The 22,913-nt window shown below is 39.2% G+C and overlaps 1 protein-coding gene across 2 annotated transcripts in view; it reads right to left on the bottom strand.

The window, feature by feature from the left end:
- Positions 1-22,913, bottom strand: part of rab6ba (RAB6B, member RAS oncogene family a) — a 111,852-nt gene that overhangs the window by 5,541 nt on the left and 83,398 nt on the right. The gene's annotated exons all lie outside the window — the stretch shown is intronic.

The raw sequence follows: 22,913 nt of genomic DNA, 5'->3' as shown, positions 1-22,913 counted from the left end.
AATATGTTAAAATTGATCTGTGCATAAGTGAATGCAGCCAATTAGACCTGCGGCTGTAAAAAATGTCATAAAAAAAAGAACCGTTTTAGAATCGGATTCTGATTTCCATAATCATAATTTGGATCGGATCGTGAAGTGCCTAAAGACCCCCAGCCCTAGTTTGAAAGGGCCTTCTGTGTGAGCTGTGCTTCATACATCTGCACTATTGAAAATAGAAAACTGACCTGTTTGAATGCAAAATTTGCTATTGTGAGCGCAGCTTAAGTAATTTCAGCAGTATTTTCTTTGTATTTTTTTTTTATCAGAGCATAATTTACCTGGAGTCAAAAATACTTAAAATAGTCTAGCGACCACCACTGTCATACTGTACAGCTTTCTGGCAGAAAATATGATCTGAACAATTTTTAAACCAGTAAAAAGGGACTTGGAGCAAAGTGGACTTTCTCATGTGTATTGAAGCAGACCTGTCCTGTAATATACTGTATATATATTAATAGAAATGAAGATCCCATGCAACCAGTTCTTTTCAGAATCATAAATGTCACCGACTAAAACACCTGCTGCCCTTCAAAGTAGACTCTATGTAGAAGATTATAAAGGAACAGCAAAAAGCACTTAGTCTGGTTCTGTCTTCTGAAACTTGCAATGCATTGCTAGCGTCCCGCTCCAAGCAGGGCAATTAATGGCCCACCACACACCTCCATTACAGCCATCCTCTAGAAAGGGCCGTTCCCAGAAGCTATATGAGGCTATACAGCAATGATAAATAGCTCCACTCACTCCCAATCATATCAAACTGGCCAGTTAGCTTATGTAGCCAATACCGCCCCACTCATTTCATTTCTTCAATCACAATAGACAAGCCATGGGGAAATGGGGCACACTGGACCATTAGGCAGAGAGGGTCAGAAAAAAACCACTCATTTTGTTAACTACCTTCAGGCCATTGTTTTTGACAGGAGAGAGCTATAATAATGTTTTAATGTAGCTGGGACAAAAACAAAGGCACACAAAATCATTCCATTTAAGAAAAACAGAGACAGACCCTGTCCCAAATAGAGCACTTAATGTTGACTTGCAGGCTTCACGCATCCGTGAACTCATACAAGATCATACGGTGTCGCATTTTTCATTTTACGTTTCGGAAGGGTGAATACGAGTTCCCACTTTGTAGCTGCTAGCATAACACAAATGTAAAAGAGTTAGCTAACCCATTTTGGGGTCAGCCCTATGTTACATTTTTGTACCATCCCTTTATGCACAAATGTTTGACAGCTCAGTGTCACTGACCAATCAAAATCAAGTATTCCAGAGAGACGTGTAATAATAGACAACATTGTAGAAACGTACACATTCCATAGACCTTTACTGTTTCTAAATAGAGCTAGTTATAAATACTACAACGCAACCTTAACCGACAGAAAATACAAACAGAAATATTTTAGCATTTTTACAATTTAAAAACAAAACAGCTGTAGAACTGAAGAAAATTAATTGCTTTATTATACACTGAATGCACAAACTGAATGTTCTTGCTATGCAAAATGAAACTTCATATTCTTACAAATTATAGCAATGACAGACTGTTAAACAACAAATTACTCTGTTATAATTATTATCCAAACATGTTGAATATTGTATTATTTACACAAGAGTTCAATTTCATCTTGGAAAGACCTTGACACCCTGCAATTCTTCAATCAATATTTGAGTCATTATTTTGCAATTACCTCTTCGAGGTAATCAGTTTATCTAATGTTGCTGTTATTGGAGAAATAAATAAGAAAATGTCAGTATTGACCGTAATCTCAGATGAATGCAGCGCCCTGCTGTAGAGCTCACAGAATCAAAAGTGCAAACAAACATGTGCTCCAGTCAGCCACGCACACATACAGTGGGTACGGAAAGTATTCAGACCCCCTTAAATTGTTCACTCTTTGTTATATTGCAGCCATTTGCTAAAATCATTTAAGTTGTTATTTAATTATTGTACACACAGTACCCCATATTGACAGAAAAACACAGAATTGTTGACATTTTTGCACATTTATTAAAAAAGAAAAACTGAAATATCACATGGTCCTAAGTATTCAGACCCTTTGCTCAGTATTTAGTAGAAGCACCCTTTTGATCTAATACAGCCATGAGTCTTTTTGGGAAAGATGCAACAAGTTTTTGGCTCTGGCTGGGCCATTCAAGAACAGTCACGGAGTTGTTGTGAAGCCACTCCTTCGTTATTTTAGCTGTGTGCTTAGGGTCATTGTCTTGTTGGAAGGTGAACCTTCGGCCCAGTCTGAGGTCCAGAGCATTCTGGAGAAGGTTTTCGTCCAGGATATCCCTGTACTTGGCCGCATTCATCTTTCCCTCGATTGCAACCAGTCGTCCTGTCCCTGCAGCTGAAAAACACCCCCACAGCATGATGCTGCTACCACCATGCTTCACTGTTGAGACTGCATTGGACAGGTGATGAGCAGTGCCTGGTTTTCTCCACACATACCGCTTAGAATTAAGGCCAAAAAGTTCTATCTTGGTCTTATCAGACCAGAGAATCTTATTTATCACCATCTTGGAGTCCTTCAGGTGTGCTTTCACTGAGGAGAGGCTTCTGTCGGGCCACTCTGCCATAAAGCCCCGACTGGTGGATGGCTGCAGTGATGGTTGACTTACTACAACTTTCTCCCATCTCCCGACTGCATCTCTGGAGCTCAGCCACAGTGATCTTTGGGTTCTTCTTTACCTCTCTCACCAAGGCTCTTCTCCCCGATAGCTCAGTTTGGCCGGACGGCCAGCTCTAGGAAGGGTTCTGGTCGTCCCAAACGTCTTCCATTTAAGGATTATGGAGGCCACTGTGCTTTTAGGAACCTTAAGTGCAGCAGAAATTTTTTTGTAACCTTGGCCAGATCTGTGCCTTGCCACAATTCTGTCTCTGAGCTCTTCAGGCAGTTCCTTTGACCTCATGATTCTCATTTGCTCTGACATGCACTGTGAGCTGTAAGGTCTTATATAGACAGGTGTGTGGCTTTCCTAATTAAGTCTAATCAGTATAATCAAACACAGCTGGACTCAAATGAAGGTGTAGAACCATCTCAAGGATGATCAGAAGAAATGGACAGCACCTGAGTTAAATATATGAGTGTCACAGCAAAGGGTCTGAATAATTAGGACCATGTGATATTTCAGTTTTTCTTTTTTAATAAATGTGCAAAAATGTCAACAATTCTGTGTTTTTCTGTCAATATGGGGTGCTGTGTGTACAATAATGAGGAAAAAAAATGAACTTAAATGATTTTAGCAAATGGCTGCAATATACCAAAGAGTGAAAAATGTAAGGGGGTCTGAAAACTTTCCGTACCCACTGTACATGTGTAACAATGTAAGGCTTGGAAATTGTCTCAATTTGTAATGGAGACTGGAACAAGTCAGCTCCACATCTGGTGCCAATAATATGTTGTGTCAGAGATTTATTGTGTCTTTTAGTGTTGTACTGTCAGTACTGAGCTCATGTGAAACAGTGATACATGGCTTTAAGAAGAATGAAGGCTCAGTGTCCAATACAGCTGATGGAACAATGCACAATAATATAACTCACTCTTGGTTTTGAAGAATGACAGTATAAACCTCATTTTCAAGTTTCAAACTATAATTGTAAAATGGAGAGACTCTAAATTCTGATTGGATGACTTGTGTTCAAAGCGGTTTTAAAATAAACACACACCTGTGGCTATACATTCAATATGAATGCACAGTAGTAGTATAGTTCAATATTAGGACAATGCAGTAAAAGTTATGATTACTGCCAACCTGTCTTAAATACCCAAATGTAAGATGCTTAATGAATTTATTGGGTTTTTACCTGCCACCCGCCAAATGCGGGCGGATTTCAGCAGTGGCGTGTATGGCAGTCACTCCTACTAGACACTTTGGCACGCTGAATTTTATATAGCCTATAATATATACATATTTCAATTGTAGTCTTTCAAAAAGGCATCTGAAATAATAAACTAAGTTCAATGTAGTGTTGTCAAAACGATACATATTGATACTGAAATATCTGAAACGCTTCCAATACTTTTTTCCGCAGAATAGATCATCGATACCAGCTGTTCTTTCTTGCCCTCTTATCTCTCTGAGAGCGAGTTGACACACAAGCCCGCCTCCTCTCACTCCCTCATTTCATTTGCTCCTGATGGATATTGTTGGTAGCCTGGATGCCAGCCGAGCTTAGCCCCGCCCACAACATTTTTAGGTCGGGAAGTTCGGTCTGGACTTGATCCGTTGTGGAGCTATTATGCCCGAACAAAAGCTGTTCGGACCAATCAAATTGTCAGGGCGGGTTTTATACGATGATGGACAGATGATCAACAGTAACGTAATCATCCACGTCACCAAAGAGCGCTTGGGTTGAATTCGTTTACAACAAAGATAACTCCAAGGAGTGATTGGAGTGCAATGGAGTGATTCGTGATGACGTGATGAGGGGGCAGCAAGTGAGATCCAACATGGCGGTACACTGAACTTCCAAACAAACAATTCTACTTGATATTTCACTCTAAATCTAACATCAAACTCATCTGTTATATTGGATAACTCATCTCCCTCAACTCTGGATAATCTTTTCACGCGCGAGATAACTTAATATTCTCCGGCATACCTGAACAGAACCTCGATGACCCAGAGGGAGCACTGAAAGGGTTTATGGAAACATCGCTGAAAAACTCCAAACAGACCGTCGATCAAATAACATTCCATCGAGTTCATCGTCTCACCCTTAAAGTCAATAAAGCGAACAACCCGGCGCCAATAATAGCCAAATTTTAGCATTACAAACATAAAGAGATGATTAAAAGCAGAGGTAAACTCCTAAAAGGATCCAACTTTGGAATGAATGACCAATTCCCTAAGGAAATTCAACAACGAAGGAAATAAACATCCCTATAATGAAAGACTTTCGTGAAAAAGGAAAGCGAGCCACACGATCAGTGGATAAACTCTATGTTGACGGAACGTTATTTCGTGACCGTAACATCAATACTTGGCTGTAGGCTATCCTAGCCTCTTCTTTCACCTGCCAGTAATACACACCCATGGAACTTTAACTCTACTCCTGCTGTCTCTCCAAACATGTTGTTACATATTGTATCAGTTACAAGCTCAAGAAGCACTGCTTCCACTCTTTCTCTTTCTTCATATTCTACTCTCTGTTGCTCTTTTCTCTTCCTCTCTATCTATCTTTACTCTTTCCAAATCTCTCTATATGTTTAATGTTTGTATGTTACTATATGTTAAATGTCTTTATGTTATGTCCATTTGTCTCTATGTAATCCCTTTATATGTTTTATATAGATTTTTTTGTAAACCCAGGATAATCTGGGGACACCATACCAGGTGCACATCCTGTAGTAACTCAAGTATGAGAATACCCCATGGCTCTCTATTCTATGATGCAATGGTTGTTTTCTTCAAACCCTCTGATTTTTTTCCTTTTAACACACACATAAGCACACAAACACACACACACACACTGTAGTTCTCTCTTTACCCCCTCCCCTTTTCCTCCTACCCTTAATCTCTCATTCTTTCCCCTCTTCAGTCCCCACTTACATTGACTATATGTATAACATACACTTATGCACCCACTTAAACTGATAACGTGGAACATACGTCGCTTTCACACTCAGTCAAAAAGAATCAAAGTAATCAATCACCTCACAAAGCTGAAGGCTGATGTATGCGTCTTACAAGAAACACATTTAACTGAAGCTGAACTCCCACTTCTTAAACTCAAACAATTTGACAAAATATTTTCATCTACCTTCAATAGCAAACAAAGAGGTGTCTCAATTCTGATAAACAAAAACATCCCTTTCATTCTCAATTCATCAGTTTGCGACCCAAATGGAAGATTTATCATCGTTAATGTTACAATTAGTCATACAACTCTCACATTAGTTAACATCTATGGTCCAAATAATGATGATCCATCTTTTTTCAATAACCTCTTTTCCCTCCTCCTTAATTCCTCAAATATCATATTAGCTGGGGATTTCAACACTGTCCTTAACCCCTCACTGGATCGCTCTGGTAACCATAACAAAACACGGACCTGGCGCTCATCTGAAATAATTCAACAATACATGACTGACTATGGTCTTGGCGATACTTGGCGAACAAGGAACCCATCTTTAAGAGAATACTCATATATATCTTCGGTTCACCAATCCTCTTCAAGAATAGATTTATTTCTTGTCAGTAACTCCCTCTTCCAGCAAATCTCTGAGAACACGATTAACTCTATTGTCATTAGTGACCATGCACCTGTCTCTTTATCCATATCCTTGCAATCAGATTTCAAACCTTCTACTAGGTGGCGCCTAAATACGTCTCTCCTAGAGGACAAGGATTTCACCACATTAATTAGAAGAGTGGGCATCCTTTCTGGAGATGAATGAGTCTCCAGAGATCTCCCCATCTATACTCTGGGAAACCGGTAAGACCGTCATCAGAGGTATAATCATATCATATTCTGCACACAAGAAAAAGCAGCAACAGAAATTGGAAAATACACTAGAACAGAAAATCAAACACTTGACAAACCAACTATCTCACAACCCTTCAGATGATATACAAACCGAATTAAAACATTCACAAAGACAATTGGACAGTATCATTCAAAGGAAGACACAGTTCTGGATCCAGCAACTCAAATATGATCAATTTCATTTCAGCAATAAAGCAGGAAAATTCTTAGCTAATATGCTACAACACCAGAAAGATAAATCAGTTATTCATCCATTCTCGACCCCACAGGCAAACCAACCCAGGATCTGCACGAAATAAACAACAGCTTTAGACATTTCTACAGTGACTTGTATTCTGCCGGTAATCAACCCACTCAAACGGAAATGGATCACTTTCTCAACTCTGTCCACCTCCCCTCACTATCCAAGGATCAATCAAACTTGTTAGATCAACCAATTACAGTTGAAGAACTCTTCAAAGCACTCCAAAGTAAGCCAAATAACAAATCACCTGGATTCGATGGACTACCGGCAGAATTTTACAAGCATTTTTGGGATATCTTATCACCACTATTCATCCGATTAACTGCTGATATTAAAAATACTTCATCCATACCAACACACATGAACACAGCTATTATTACTGTAGGATTTGAGGGCGAACCAAACACAAATGAATCTTCCAGGTGATTTGTTCAAACATAATTCCACACAGAACTCAACATTCCAGACCTCAAATCACCAATCCAGAGCCATAAAATCCAGGCTCCAGCCAATCTACGCTAACCAACGAAAACCCCCAGCTAAGAACTTTATGGCCATGCAAGCTTCAAAGAGATAAGCCCAACTAAAGGAAGAACGTTGTCAACGTTTGATAGTTTTGGAAAGACTGATTGGTTCAGAGATGGCACAGCTCAGTGCTCGATCAAGATAACAGCAGAAGTTGCTGGATCCCACGACAGATATACAAAACAGACCTCCATCTCCAAGGAACTCTCAATGACCCCAAGGTTGAAATCTCTTAAAACCAAACAGACTGAGACTTTACGTACAAAAATACATAAAATCATCTCAAAACAATTCTTGATGGACTTATAATCAAACATCGTTCAACTACATAATTCTATATTGTGTCTACAACCTATATGTGTGTCTAATCTGCTTAGATCCCATATAAGTCAGTAATTGTTTGAATGAAAGTGTGTTTTGTTTCCTATCAGTATGATCGTATGTTCTTAATTCAAAAGATGGCTTGATTGAAATCTGTGTAAAATGTTTCGTATTCTTATAATAGTAATGATGTCTAAACTGTGGCCTCTGTACTCTCTGCTAGCGCTGGAGAGTAAGGAGATCACAGATAACGCATGATTTACGATGAGAGGTGAAGAAAATGCCACCTCTCAAATAAAGACAGTGTCTAATTGGTCAGAACTCATCCAGGAGGCTGGACAAACATTTGAGATTAAAATCTTAGGACCCGAACAAAGCTTTGGAGGGCAGAAGATGAAGAAAAAAGTAGATTCGAAAACCATCATGGAGAAGCCATGACGGAGTAACCAGATAGACTAGTAACCATGTAAACGAGCAGACGAAAGAACCCAAAATCAAGATCAGAAGAACATGGGTTAAACAGCTTCATTCAAGCCATCCATCTACTCTCGTCTCAATTTTCTTTCTTTTACTTAGTTTTCTTTTCTTTTCCGTTGTGAGTCTTGGTTCTAAGTTAAGTTTTGCGGCAAAGTTTCGGTCCACGATTCGACTGCAAAGCCTGCTTTCCAGCAACAAAGACTTTCCATCCATCCGCCAGCACACCACGTGCTTGACCGCCCCAGACCTCTATCCAGGCACGAGGACATGCCAGCCAGCGAACCTGGGAAACACCTTTCACACAGACGAAGGGAATCCCCAAAAGCAAAGACAAGCTAGTAGCCTCCAGACTCTTAAACTGACCTGGTGCATTGATATAGATTTAATAACCCGCCTAAGAAACGATAGAAGGGTTAAATTAATGATTGATGGTTCGTTCAGGTCATGTCTTATAAGTGCATATAGAAACTTGGGATTTCATCATCTCTTAAAACTCATTCTTTCCTCACTCTCTTTCTTTCTGCAACTCGTATGAATGTGTGTGCATGTGTTTGTGTTAGATATTAGTTTTATGTGTTAGAATAATCAATAAAGTCTTGTTTGTATTTTAAAGAGAAGTGTTACTTGTGTTATGTGCTTACAAATTTAATGTCTTAAACTGCTGATCTAAGTTACCTTGTTAATAAATAGTGTTTCACTATAATTCGGATAGTTATATCTGCTGCAGAGCTGATAGTTGCGGCCGGTTCAAATGAACCCTGGATGAGTCATTTGCTCGGTCGTAATAAGTGATTCTTTTGAGCTATAAATTAATTAATAATTCCTTTTGAGCTAAATTGACCTGTCAGAATCACTCTATTAACGTTACATAATTGGTGGAGAATGCGGGCATGATTAAACAAAGGTTATGAGCTTAAACCACTGTCAACCTAAAAGTGTGTATTTGATAATTCTAGTCAGTATAGGACGTGACATGCGATACCGCATTAAGGTTGCTAGTTGCTGGCTTGTTTAAATGCAGATAAATGATGATTTGAATTGACATCTCTACTGTAATTGAAAAAGTCTTAACACATTTAAGCATATTTTCAAATGGTATCAGTGTAAGGTTAATATGATTTTAGCGAAGAAACCCTAATTTCAGTATTAAAGCGTAAGTCTGTTTTGACGAAGGAATCTCATCTCAGCGGCATGTAAACTGTACCAGATTTGATTAATCTGCTTTGGTTGAAGAATTCCAATTGCAGTATTGCTTAACCTGTTCTGATGAAGAAATCTCAGACAGTGTTATATAAATGTAAATATGGGCGATGCTCCCCTTTTTACAGTGTAAAGGCCTTACAAATTATAGTTAGATTGATGTCATTCATCTAAACTTTATCCGTGCATCTAAAAAGCATAGCTACCTGGTGATCAAAACTGTGTTTCACTCACTGAAACTCTGAAGTGCATTAGTTCCCATGACAACGACTTGTCACAGGAAGTCCTAACTCAAGATAGCACGTGTTACCTTCCGACACCATTTTGTAAACAACAGCCTAGGTGGCTAAGCTAACCCAACCTAGCAGCCCTTCAGCTTAGGCTAAGCTAACTAATAACTTCAACAGTTAGTTGTTAGCATCATTTACATGAAGCCTTTAACCACAGCTTGTGTGTATGCAGTGTGAAGTGATCTAAACCATTTTCCTTTAACCCCATTTCTGGTTTCTGAATTCTCACTATCTTTTTCCTTAACTTTAATTCTTCTCATCTAAATCCACCTGCACTTTTCAGGTGCATTCCTTACTGAACGCTGTTCAGCTAAATTTGCAGTTACTTTGTTAATTAAATCTAAACTTAATTACATGTAAACTGTTTAGCTAGAGAAGAAATGTTATAGTTATTGGGAACTTTCAATGGCACATCTAAACTTTATGGAAGGACAAACATTAGATTAGATTAGATTAGATTCAACTTTATTGTCATTACACAAGTACAGGTACAAGGCAACGAAATGCAGTACCATGCATTTTATTAATAAACATGGTGTTTATTTATTAATAAACATCTTTTTATTAATAAACATGGTGTGGTCTTGAATACGCAGCAGCTGTGACCAACTATAGAATGATGTCCAAAGCAAATCTAATGGTTGATCATAAGTGCTATTGATTATTCCCAATACCAGATCATTCTGCTGTTTTAATCACTTCTTTAAGTCTTTTTATTAATTTTAATCATAATAGAAGTCAGCTATTCAATTTTTTTTTTTTTCATTTAACCCTCTTGTTCTAGTGTGGTTTTATTTCCCCATAGAACCACAAAAGTAACTAGACATACTTTCCTTTTGATTTAGTTTATTTTCAACAGTTGCTTCAATGTTATGAGCCAGCTACACAAGTAATCTAGACGATTGCTATGGCATAATTTTTGAGCACCACTAATAGACACAATCTAATCGGAAAGCTCTCCTCTTCCTCTTTCTTTCTCTTCTTCATGCCTTCAGAGATCAACCCTGTTGTATGCTATCAGTAAGTTCTGATAAATAATTTGACCATAAGAACCATCTTAAGTCATTTATTAAATCTAGGCTTACGCTCTTCTAGCAAAGCCACTCAGATCCACACAAATCTGAGTATCCTGCTATTTGCAGCTAAGATAGTAATAATCAGGTACACATTTCACTTGCTAACCACACCTGGCAAAACCTAGCTGTCCATTATACACCTAGCTGTCTCACTTTGCCTTTAGCTCCAAATTCTGTTTGATCTTGCATTAGTCTCTTGCCCTTACTCTCACCACAAGTGTGCCAGAATGTTGCAGATGCTCAGCCTAACTGCCCAGATGGCAGACCAAAAGGACTGGCAAGGTGTTTTGAGGAACACCCTTTTACCCATGGCTGCTGTCGACCTTCAGCACAAGAGCCAAAAGCAACTGGAAAACAAGGGAAGAGAACTAATGACAGATGACTCAAACCAGAGGTATGACCACAAATATCTGACTGAGGTTATCTTCCTGGCCCACAACCTCACAGGTTTGAAACAGGAGGTAAACAACCTCAAACACCTGATCACAGAGTCCCAAAAGGAGCTGACACATGCTAAAAGCCGCATAGACCAGCTAGAGATGGAGGCTCAGGACAGACACAAGGACCCTGGCAGAAGGGAGTCACAGAAGGAAATCCACAGTCTTCAAACAGCACTGACAGCTGCTAAACAACAAGAGCAGTTGGAAAAGACCGCCAGAGAGGACCTGGAAAAGGAACTCTTTCACAAAGAGCCACTGTTAAAAGCAGCAAATTCTGAAATCTTGGAAAAAGATGCCAGAATCATGGCCTGTGAAGGTCAACTGAAGGTGTCCAGAGCTGGAATTGAAGCGCTGACCCAGCAGCTGGACAACACCAAAGATGAACTTGACATGGTCCAACGAGAACTGAGACACTCTTACCTGCTGCAAAAAGAACCACAGCAGGAGAGACATCTCACTCCCCCACTTGCAATCAGCAGAGAAACCTCCCCCAGCCAAGCACAGAGTTACCAAGGGGGAGACAAACCCCTCTGCTTAACACGTCATCGGACGGTTTCCTGAAAGCTTCTGCAGCCGCAGAAGGAAAAGGATTGATTCAGATGAATCCTGAAACAACACGTGTAGTGACACTCAAAGACCTCAACCGAATGGCCAGACAGATCCCTGCATTTACACCAGAGCTTGCAGGAGACCACGATGTCCACGCTTACCTGCGAGACATTGACTTTCACCTGCAGTCTTTGATGAGTGTGCACCATCAAGATAGACTCTATCTGATCTGGATCAGATCCAGCCCAGAGGTGCGACGCTTTCTGGCTCGGCAGCCAGAAAACATCCAGTCTAATTACCAGCAGCTGAAACAAGCCATCATAAAGGAATTCTCAGAGTCTGAAAACGGACTGATCGCTGCCCTAGACACCAAACAGGGTCGGCATGAAACTCCCTATGTTTACTGGATACGCCTGCTTCTGAGTTACAAGAACTGCTAGCACTAGCAAAAGAGCTCCTTGAACAGAACTCCCCTGAGGAGTACTGGGAAGAACGAACCTCTGACTCTTGCCCAACACAGCTCGGGCAAGCTTAAGTCAGCAGAGCAGAGTAACACTGCAGACTTCAGACTCCTGGTCCCTGGGTGCAGAACCAAGGGCGAATGACCACCTGCTGCCCTTTTGCTAACAACACTAGGCCAGTCTGAAACTCTCTCCACGCTACACAACACCCATAACCACTCCCTGCAGTCACAAGCAACCACCTGCCTCAAAGGACAGGTGACACACTGTCAAGGCACCTGCTGCCTCGGCACCTGCTGCAGAGACCTGGACTTGACTACTGTCTACATCACCCACCGTGGAAAAACCACCACTCCAGGAGACACATGCCGGAAGGGTGTCTGATCGTTCGGCAACTTTGACGTCGCTCGTTGTTGTCAACAAACAACAACGTTCGAAAGGGGGATGTAGTGTCTGGACCAATCAGACACACACAAATAATTCATTTATTTAATGAATAATCCAGAAAACTCACTCTCCCAACAAATGCCTGTGAAACTTCCCCCAAAAACTAACATCCCAAATGAAGCTAACACACTGGCAAAACGCGGTGTCGTGTTACAGGACATACTGAGACTGATAAGAGTTTTACGACCAAAAGGAATTTCCAGAGAGCCGCAACACTTGTAGAGGAAGAGAAATAAACCCTGTAATCCTATGTAATCCTATATATAACCACTTGAGAAATGTGTAAACGTATCTAATTTTCCAATCTCATGATTTTCCTTTTATGTGGTGTGGCTTTTGTATTCTTGTAAACTCTATTGGGTTAATGTTTCAGACTTTGCATATTATGGTTAACCAAAATCATATGTGTGGCATGTTTGGTCTCTATAAAATCCAATCTTCGTCTCCGATTTGTTAATTTACATTACATTTTGCTAACTTTGTGACGCATTAGTATTATAAGAATCTTAAAGATTATTTTCTTAAACACCCAATGAAAGTACATATTCAAATGCCCTGCTAGAACACAAAGGGAAATCTTCTCATTGGCTCACACACCTCCAGAGGTTGTCCCATCTTCATGCTTTAAAGTCACTGATCAGCTCTTAGCTCTCGCTTAGTCCCTTTCTGAAATGCTGACGTGAAGATGATGCTGAACTAGAAGCTTCTAAGGACCCACCAAACTTGTGCCAGGCTGCGGCCTTGTCTTTCCATTCACCAAAGATACTCTGAAAACCACTGGTTCTCTCTCATCAAGACCACATCAGCAAAGATCAACTGGAACCTCAACAGATTGCATCAGGACAGTTTAATTCAAATGGGCGAGACATGCAAGTATCAAACTTAGTCTCATTATTTGATACATTAAGTATCCTTACCCCTTTAAAGAAGGGCGTGTTAGAACTAAACTGATGGTTTGCTCAAGGCTGTTGATCTGTTGAATTTCAAACAATGCTATAATTTCTTGCTTTCCTGTATTCTGCTTCAGCTCTCTTTCCCTTGGTAAACTGTATGCATGTATGTGTGTGTATGTTAGAGTAGTTTAAGTGTTTAGACTAGTTAATCAAATCTTGTTCATGTCACACGTAAAGTTGTCCGTGTCTCAAGCTCATAACTGGAGTCACTAATCATTTAGATCTTGGTTACTGCTCTTAGTTTTTTATTTTATTTAACCTTTATTTATCCAGGTAAACTGTTTGAGAACCACTTCTCATTTACAAACATGACCTGGCCTGCGAGGTACTCGTAGTAGTACTGTAAATTAAGAAAGACATTTCCCATCCCCCGGAAATGTACATTTCTTAGAGTTAATAAACAATTAATCCTGAGTGTTCACGGGACAAACAGGTTAATTGATTGTAATATTAATTTACGACATTAAGTTAATTATATTAACTGATCCAAATATTCATAATCAATTATAACCAGTTATTATTGATTATTAATATTTCATACAGCTAATTTGCTACATTACCCTTTTATTAAAACCCAATAAAGATCCAACCTATCCATCTAGTTACCGCCCTCTATCTTTGATTAACACAGATCTCAAAATTATCACCCAAACTTTAGCCACAAGAATAGAAACAGTTATGCCCACTATAATTTACCCAGACCAGACAGGATTCATAAAGAACAGGCATGCCTCCGATAACATCCGTAGACTCTTCAATCTAATTGACATATCACAAAAACAGCAGAATAACACCATCATTGCGTCGCTGGATGCAGAAAAAGCATTTGACAAAGTTAACTGGACCTTCCTTCTCACAACCCTTCACAGATTTGGCTTTTAAGAGTCGTTCATCCATTGGATAAGAACACTATACACCTTACCTAGAGCCTCTGTTGTCACCAATGGGATCACTTCACAAAGCTTCACACTGCACCAAGGAACCAGGCAAGGATGCCCACTCTCTCCATCCCTATTCGCCATATTTACTGAACCACTAGCAGCAGCAATACGACAGAATAGCAAAATTCAAAGCATCCAAAATTCCAATTCAGAACACAAAGTTAGTCTTTATGCCAATGATCTGTTACTGTATCAACAATCTCCCTGTGCTTCACTTCAAGAAACCTTCAATGTTATTAATAATTTTTCTAAAGTCTCCAATTACACAGTTAACTGGAAAAAATCAACTATATTACCCTTATCTGAATACAGCTGAGATTCTACAGTCCAAGATCCCACCTTTCCTCTTAATACTGGCAAAATCAAATATCTAGATATTGTGATTTCCGCCAGGCTGTCAGAGCTCTTTAACCTTAACTACACTCTGTTTTTACGAAAGATTGAAGATGACTATAAACGCTGGAACAAACTCCCACTCACTCTAATTGGTAGAAAAGCAGCAGTCAAAATGGAAACCCTCCCTCAAATTAATTACTTCTTTTCAATGATCCCGACCACCCCTTCTGACCATTGGTTCAAAACTCTAGACTCACTTACAACTCACTTTTATTGGAAAAACAAACCTTCAATAATCGCACTTGCCACTCTACAGAATTCCAAACAGCAAGGTGGTCTAGAAGCTCCAAACTTCCACCATTACTTTCTTGCAAATCAGCTACAATATCTCCTTAAATGGACACAGAAGCAAAAATCCCACCCGTGGTTAGCATTAGAACAAAATATAACAATCCCCATTTCAATTGCAGATTTACCATTTCTACCACAAACAGTAAAAAAAAAGGACTTTTTTCAAATACATCACTATTAGCACCACTCTGACAGCCTGGTGGAAAACTAATAGAATCACCAAATCCACCCTAACACCTTGTAGACTCACCCCCATATGGCACAATCCTGATTTCCTACTACGCAAGACACCCATTCACTTCCCCAAATGGGAATCTAAAGGTATCACCTCCACCACTTATTTGAAAATAACCAATTCTTATCTTTTCACACAATTGTCCAGAAATATGGGGTTGAAAAGGACCAGTTCCTTCATTACCAACAATTGAAAGCAATAATTAAAACCAAAATTAATAAAAATAGCACACTGGAACCTACAAACACCATTGAACAGCTATTAAGAATTGCAGACCATTCACAAAAAACAATTTCTAAACTCTACAAAGTGATTGCCTCTATAAATTCCTCCATAACACTCCCAAAAGCAAAATGGGATAATGACCTGGCCCTCCTTCCAACCCCAGATTTCTGGACAAATATTTGCAAGAATATATTCTCTATGACTTCCAACACCAACCTACAACTCATACAATATAAAACCATTCACAGGACTCACTTCACCCAAAGCAAACTATTCAAAATGTGAATAGCCGACACAGACATCTGCCCTCACTGCACGTTGGGGAGCACTGACACATATTTGCATGCCACTTGGGTCCTGTCAGCCTGTCAATTGCCTATGGACATCAGTCACAAAGACACTCTCTACCATTTTGGACTGTAGAGTCCCACTCTCCCCCACACTTTGTATTCTAGGAGACACCACTTCCATCCTCAATCCACAGAAATTGAAATATCCAGTACTTGTCTCCCTAACTATCGCTAAGAAAATAGTCTTTCAAAACTGGAAATCTAGACACTCTTGTCATATAAACCATTGGATCAACCTAATTTCAGAACACATCCTTACAGAAGAGCTCTCAGCTCAAAAGAAGAACAAAACATCAGCCTTCAAAGACATCTGGAACCCTTTCATAACCTTTCTTCAAACTCAGCAATAACTGTGCCATTTACACTCCTTACAACGCCGATACTCAACATACGTCACTTACTCCGTTGCTCTGATTGGTTAGTAAGTAAGTAAGTAAGTACATTTTATTTATATAGCACATTTAAACATAGCAGGGCTATCCAAAGTGCTGAACAAAGTAAAAACAAATCGAATAAAACAGAGAAACAACCAAACAGAACAGACAGAAACAGCATCAGGAGATAGGGGTAAGTGTACCCATTAAGCCCACCAAAATCTAAGTTTAGGTTTTTTTCATAGATATTGACATAGTTTATAAGAAAAATAATTTGTTAAAATGCCAGATTAATCTCTCATTTTAAATTGTATTAATTAGTTGATATACATTTTAGAATATAAAATTAAGATAATTTAGGAATAAAGTCAGAAGTCTGGCATGGGCTTAATTGGTACTTTGGCACCATGTGTTCCATGTGTTCCAAATAAGCCCACATCATCATTGATTCACAAAATATAAAAAAAAAAATTGATTTTAAAGAAGTAAAACATCATTATATTTATTCAGTGGCAATTTATTGTTAATTATTCAGTGACAATTTATTCAGTTAGAAAAAAATCATTTTGCTAATGTTTAATTAGAACCCTAGGTGGGATGGGTAGGTGTTAGTGGCCGGTGGTCTGGAGCCTTAAGTTGGCTTGACTGGAGTTGTAGCTGGAGTCAAGCTGGAGCCAAGCCGAGATGGGGCTCCATACTCTGTGCTTAGGGGGGCCTCCTAGTGGCCCCCCCACACCGGGAGTCTGGAGCCTTAAGCTGGCTTGGCTCCCGAGTTATGCCTGGTCAAATGTGGAAGTTAAACCGGGTGTATCTCGGGAAGGAAGCCGAGTTGGGGCTCCAGACTCTGGGGTTTCGGGGGTCTCCAAGTGGGCCCCCCACACCGGGAGTATGCAGCCTTAGGTCGGCTTGACTCTGGAGTTATGCCCGATCAAAGTTCCACAGGAAGTGACCATATCTCGGGAAGAAAGCAGAGTTAGGGCTCAATAACCCAGCATAGGCGGCCCACTGGGTGACCCCTCCATGCCCTGAGTCCAGAGCCTCAACTCGGCTTGGGTCCCGAGTTTTGCTCGGACAAAGTTGGACAGGAAGTGGCGGTATCTCAGAGCCGGACAGTCCCAGGGGCTCAGGACTGTGGGTAATGTACCTCTCCATGCCCGGAATCTCAAGCCTTAACTCGGCTTGGCTCCCGAATTATGTCAGGTTATACATACAGGACTTTAGGACAAAACGGGCTCTGTCTCATTTGAATGAATGTATGTAATTTGTGTGTAAGTAAGGTAAGGTTAAAAGGTTAGTAAGGTAAAAGCACACAAAGACATGTTATCATTAAACACTTTCAGAAAATGTATCAAAGTTTGCAAGAAGAGAAATTCCTAATTGAAACACATAAGGTGGGCTTAAATGGTTCCACGGTGAGTAATGGTGAAAAATGTTTTCCTTTAAAAATGTAAGATATGTTTACAAATACATGCATGGAGCTTAAATATACTGTGGACTAGCATCATAGTAATTTTCATTGTGCCCACATTGAGAAATGTTAAGTTTTTTTCATTCAAGGTTAGCTTGTGTTGGCTATAGTTTGCATGCGTTTTGTGGCGCTGTACCATTTAAGGCCATCTTAAAAAAAAGTTAATTTATAAAAATAATCTTCTCTACAAAACAATTTTTGATGTATTTATTTGTAAATTAATCTAAAATGAATCACAAAACATTTATTGTTTGCAGTTCACATGCTTAATTCTTTGGCAGTCTATCTTTCTGTAAGGCTAATGGTTTGACCTAGAGATTAACTTTGAATGCAAGCTAATAAAACTCATCTTTCCATTTAAAGGAAAATGATATAAAATTATAAAGTACTATTTGTTCATACATAAAAAACAATACATTTATCTCTTATTTGACATAATATCAATGTAGTTACCAAAGAAATGGCTGAAAATTGCAGAAATGTGTTGATTTCTGAAGGGTCCCGAAACACCGAAGTTTTGGGGTGACTTTGTGTGAGGTCCCCTGAGACAACATGCACATGGGTGGGGCTAACTCAACATTGCCAAATGTGATTGGTATACAATAAAAAATGCCAGGGAAGTAACAAATCACTGGATTGGTTAAAATAATAAGCAGCATAAAATATTATTTTCTCTGTTTTTTATTTTACTTCAGAGTTGAAAGTGGACTTAAAGGGTACATAGGCTTAATGGGTACACTTACCCCTAATTAAAATACGTTTTCAATTTAGATTTAAAAATAGCAATTGAAGGTGCAAGGCGGTGCAGAGGTAATTGGTTCCATAGATGTGGGGCGGCAACAGCAAAGGCTCTATCTCCCTTAGATTTTAGACAGGAGCGAGGGATAGATAAAAGAGCCCTGTCTGAAGATCTTAAAGATCTAGTGTATGCGAGAGGAGTAAGAAGATCTCTAATATATAAGAGAGCTTGATCATTAAGAGCTTTAAAAACAAACAACAGAATTTTAAACTGAATTCTAAAATGGATCGGGAGCCAATGAAGCGAGGCTAAAATTGGGGTGACATAATCGTATTTCTTTGTCCCAGTCAGCAGCCTTGCAGCTGCATTTTGGACCATCTGGAGTCGAGCAAGCGATGATTGAGGAAGACCCAAGTACAAGGAATTACAGTAATCCAGGCGTGAAGTAATAAAAGCATGAATAACTTTCTCCAAATCGTGGAATGACAAAAATTATTTTAGTTTGGAAATTAACCGCAACTAATAAAAACTATTTTTTACAACCGACTTAATTTGTTTGGTTAAACATAATTCAGAGTCCAGAATGACACCAAGGTTCCTGACCTGAGAGGAAACTGAGGGAAAATGGTTAACCAGCTCCTTGGTAAGATTATTTCTCAGTTTTGGTGGGCCAAAGACAATCATTTCTGTTTTGTCCTCAGTAAGTTGGAGAAAGTTAATCGATAACCATTCCTTAATGTCCCGAATACAATCCATCAAGGTCTGAATGGACTCACTGGCTTTCAAAGGGAGATACAGCTGTGTATCATCGGCATAAAAATGGAACAAAATGGACTTCCGGAAATGGCGCCGACACGTGCAGCAGCCTAATGTAAGTGCTCCCAGACGGTCTGGCGTTAATCCCCCATTATATACTTCTTATCAAACAACAAATTTAATTAAATAACATGGAGGGGGACAAAGCAAAAAAGGCTAGGCTTAAATCACAACCAAAACCTGAAAAGGCGGAAAAAACAGTGGAAGAGATAGCTGACGGTCCCGCTGATAACCTGTCAGCTAGTATCGCTGCGATACACGCTGACATTAAAGCCTTTCGTGTGGATATTAAAACTGAACTGGCGGCCTTTCGAGATTCTATTGCGAAAGACATGAAAGAAGAATTGTGCAATCTTAAACAAGAAGTCAAGCAAAAAGTGAATGAGCTAGTCACGGACCTAAACGCCACAGCAGAGCGGATCGACGAGGCCGAACAGCGAGTGGCAGATTTAGAGGAAAACAATGCTGAGCTGAAAGAGGTCCTGGGTCAAAGCATCCAAATACAAGATAACCTACAGGAGAGACTGTTAGATCTTGAAACACGCTCGCGCAGAAATAACATCCGTATTTTCGGAATACCGGAAGGATGCGAAGGGAATAATGTCCAAGAATTTGTCGAATCTATCATTAAAACGGAGCTAGCACTTGGCGACCTGGACCTCAAAATCCAACGATGTCACAGAGCACTCGGACCCAAGCCCCCCACGGATGCGTATCCGAGATCGGTGGTGGTATTCTTCCTGGAATATAAGACAAAAGATTTGGTTCTTCGTTCTGCGTGGAAGAAGAAAGAGGTGAATTGCAATGAGAAAAGAATTTTCTTTGACCACGATTATCCACCGGAGATCCAGCAGAGAAGAAGGGCATTCGCACCGATCAGGAAGATTCTTAAAGGGAAAGGAATCAAGTTCCAAACGCCACCACCTGCAAAGCTGAAAGTCTTTCTGGAGAACGGCCCGGTTACATACAATACGATGATGGATGCAATGAAAGACTTAAAAGAAAAGGGCCTGATAAACACCGAAGAGGCTGCTGGAATGGGCCCTCCTGAAAAAACAATGCAGAGATCGTGGGAAAAAGTGGACGCGACATCAAAGAAAAATAAAGAAACGCATCGAGCAAAGATCCGGGAGAAACTGCGCGGGTTTCAAAGAGATAACTCAAGCTCTATCTGAATGATTGGATTTAATTTGTTAAGATTTCGCAAGACTCAGAATACTGGATGAATAATGGACATATAACGTTAGGTCGACAAGAAGACTATAATTTCCTAGAATAAAACAGTTTATAGGCCTATAAGAAAAAACAAAAAAAAACAAGGACTTATTTTATAAACCTAGCCGAAAACACAAGAATATAAGACCAGTCATTATGGGTGCTGAAAAGATAACACATTTTGTGCAATTTGCACAACAGAGAGGGGCCCTTTAGAGAAAGAAGGCCTACCCCTCACATGTGGAAGTTAAGAAAAACTTCAAGTTTGGAGGTCAGTTCTTTTTTGTTCTTTGTGTGGTTCAATATGTTCACTGTTTTGAATTGTATGAACACAAGAAACTGGGGAAAATGGGATTTAGAGTATATTTCTCTTCATACAATAATGGCCGTAAACGAGGAGTAGCAACATTAATCTCAAACAAGGTTAATTTTCAGTTGCTTTCTGAGATTATTGATAAAGAAGGGCGATATATTGTTATAAAAGGGACTATTGACCAAAATGAAGTTACATTAGTAAATGTGTATAGACCACCTGGAGAAGACAAATTATTCCTCAAAAAAGTATTTAATATTATAGCAGTGGAGACATCTGGGACACTTATTTGCGGGGGAGATTGGAATTTGCAACTTCAACCTAAGCTTGACTCTTCTTACTCCAAGCGAATTAGTCAAGAAGCTAGACAAATGAGAAATATTATGCAAGAATTAGGTTTAATAGATGTGTGGAGAGACTTAAATCCTTCTGAAAAACAATTTACTTTTTTTTCCTCCGCTCATAGGTCCCACTCTAGAATTGATTATTTTTTTATGTTTGGCTCAGAAAGACATAGAGTCAAGGACTGCAAAATAGGGACAAGGGACATCTCAGATCATTCGGGAGTGTACCTAATGGTGCTCATGGAGAGTAGAACTAAGAACACATTCTGGCGGCTCAATGCAAACCATTTAAAGGATCAGGCATGTCAAGAATATATTCAGAAAGAACTCTCAGAATATTTAACACATAATGATAATGGAGAGGTATCACCCTGTGTCCTATGGGATGCCGCTAAGGCGGTTATGAGAGGAAAACTTATAATGTGGGCCTCACAAAAAAAAAGGAAAAACAGAAATATTTAAAATATTTGAACACAAAACTTAAAGAATTAGAGACTAAACATGGTAAGAAAAGTGACCCAACTATTTTGAAAAAGATAAAAGAGGTGAAATCCGAGCTTAATGAGATTTATGATGAGCAAGAACAATTAAAACTGAAATTTGTAAGGCAGAGATTTTATGAAAATGGTCCAAAAGCAAAAAACCTTTTGGCTTGGAGAATAAAGAAACAGCAGGCAGAGAGAAACATATTTAAAATTAGAGATCCCAAGTCCAAAAAGGTATGTCATAAACTGGAAGAAATACAACAAGCTTTTAAAAGATATTATGAGGAATTATACACTCAAAAAAGGGATATCCAGACTGGAAGCATACAGAGTTTTTTGTACAAGTTAGATTTACCATCGATTGGATCAACACAAAATAAAGTCTTAACTCAAAATATAACTATAGAGGAAATAAACAAAGCTATATCAAAACTTAAAACAAATAAAGTATCAGGAATGGACGGTTTTCCGGCAGAGTGGTATAAAACATTTAGGGAACAATTGATGCCAATGATTCATGGATGTTTTAACCACACCTTACAGGAAGGTGATGCCCCTAGATCCTGGAAGGAGGCCGTAATATCTGTAATTCCAAAGGAAGGAAAAGACCGGATGGAATGTAGCTCGTATAGACCTATCTCAGTTCTAAATATTGACTACAGACTTTATGCATCCATAATAGCTAAACGATTAGAACACATTCTCCCAGACTTAATAGATACGGACCAAACAGGTTTTGTAAAACAAAGACAGACATATGATAATATATGGCGAACCTTACATGTAATTGATAAAATACGTCAGAATAAAATAAGTGCCCTCATAATTAGTTTAGATGCAGAAAAGGCATTCGATTCAGTAAGTTGGGAATTCTTATATTTAGTCTTGCAACGATTTGGGTTTAAAAATGACTCAATAAAAATTATTAAATCCTTATATTCAACCCCTACAGCAAAAATTAAAATTAATGGTGAGGTCTCTGATTATTTTAACTTAGAAAGAGGATGCCGACAAGGGTGTCCATTAAGCCCCGCCCTGTTTGCTTTGTTTATTGAGCCATTGGCACAACTAATCAGAGATGACAGAGAGATTAAAGGAGTGATAGTAAAGGATATAGAGCACAAGATATGTTTGTATGCTGATGATGTGTTGTTATTTCTCACATCCCCTGAGATCAGCCTTCCCAAAGTGATGTATTCC

Source organism: Rutilus rutilus, assembly GCF_951802725.1.
Source record: "Rutilus rutilus genome assembly, chromosome: 12".
Taxonomy (NCBI): domain Eukaryota; kingdom Metazoa; phylum Chordata; class Actinopteri; order Cypriniformes; family Leuciscidae; genus Rutilus; species Rutilus rutilus.
This window is presented reverse-complemented; position numbering and strand designations above follow the sequence as displayed.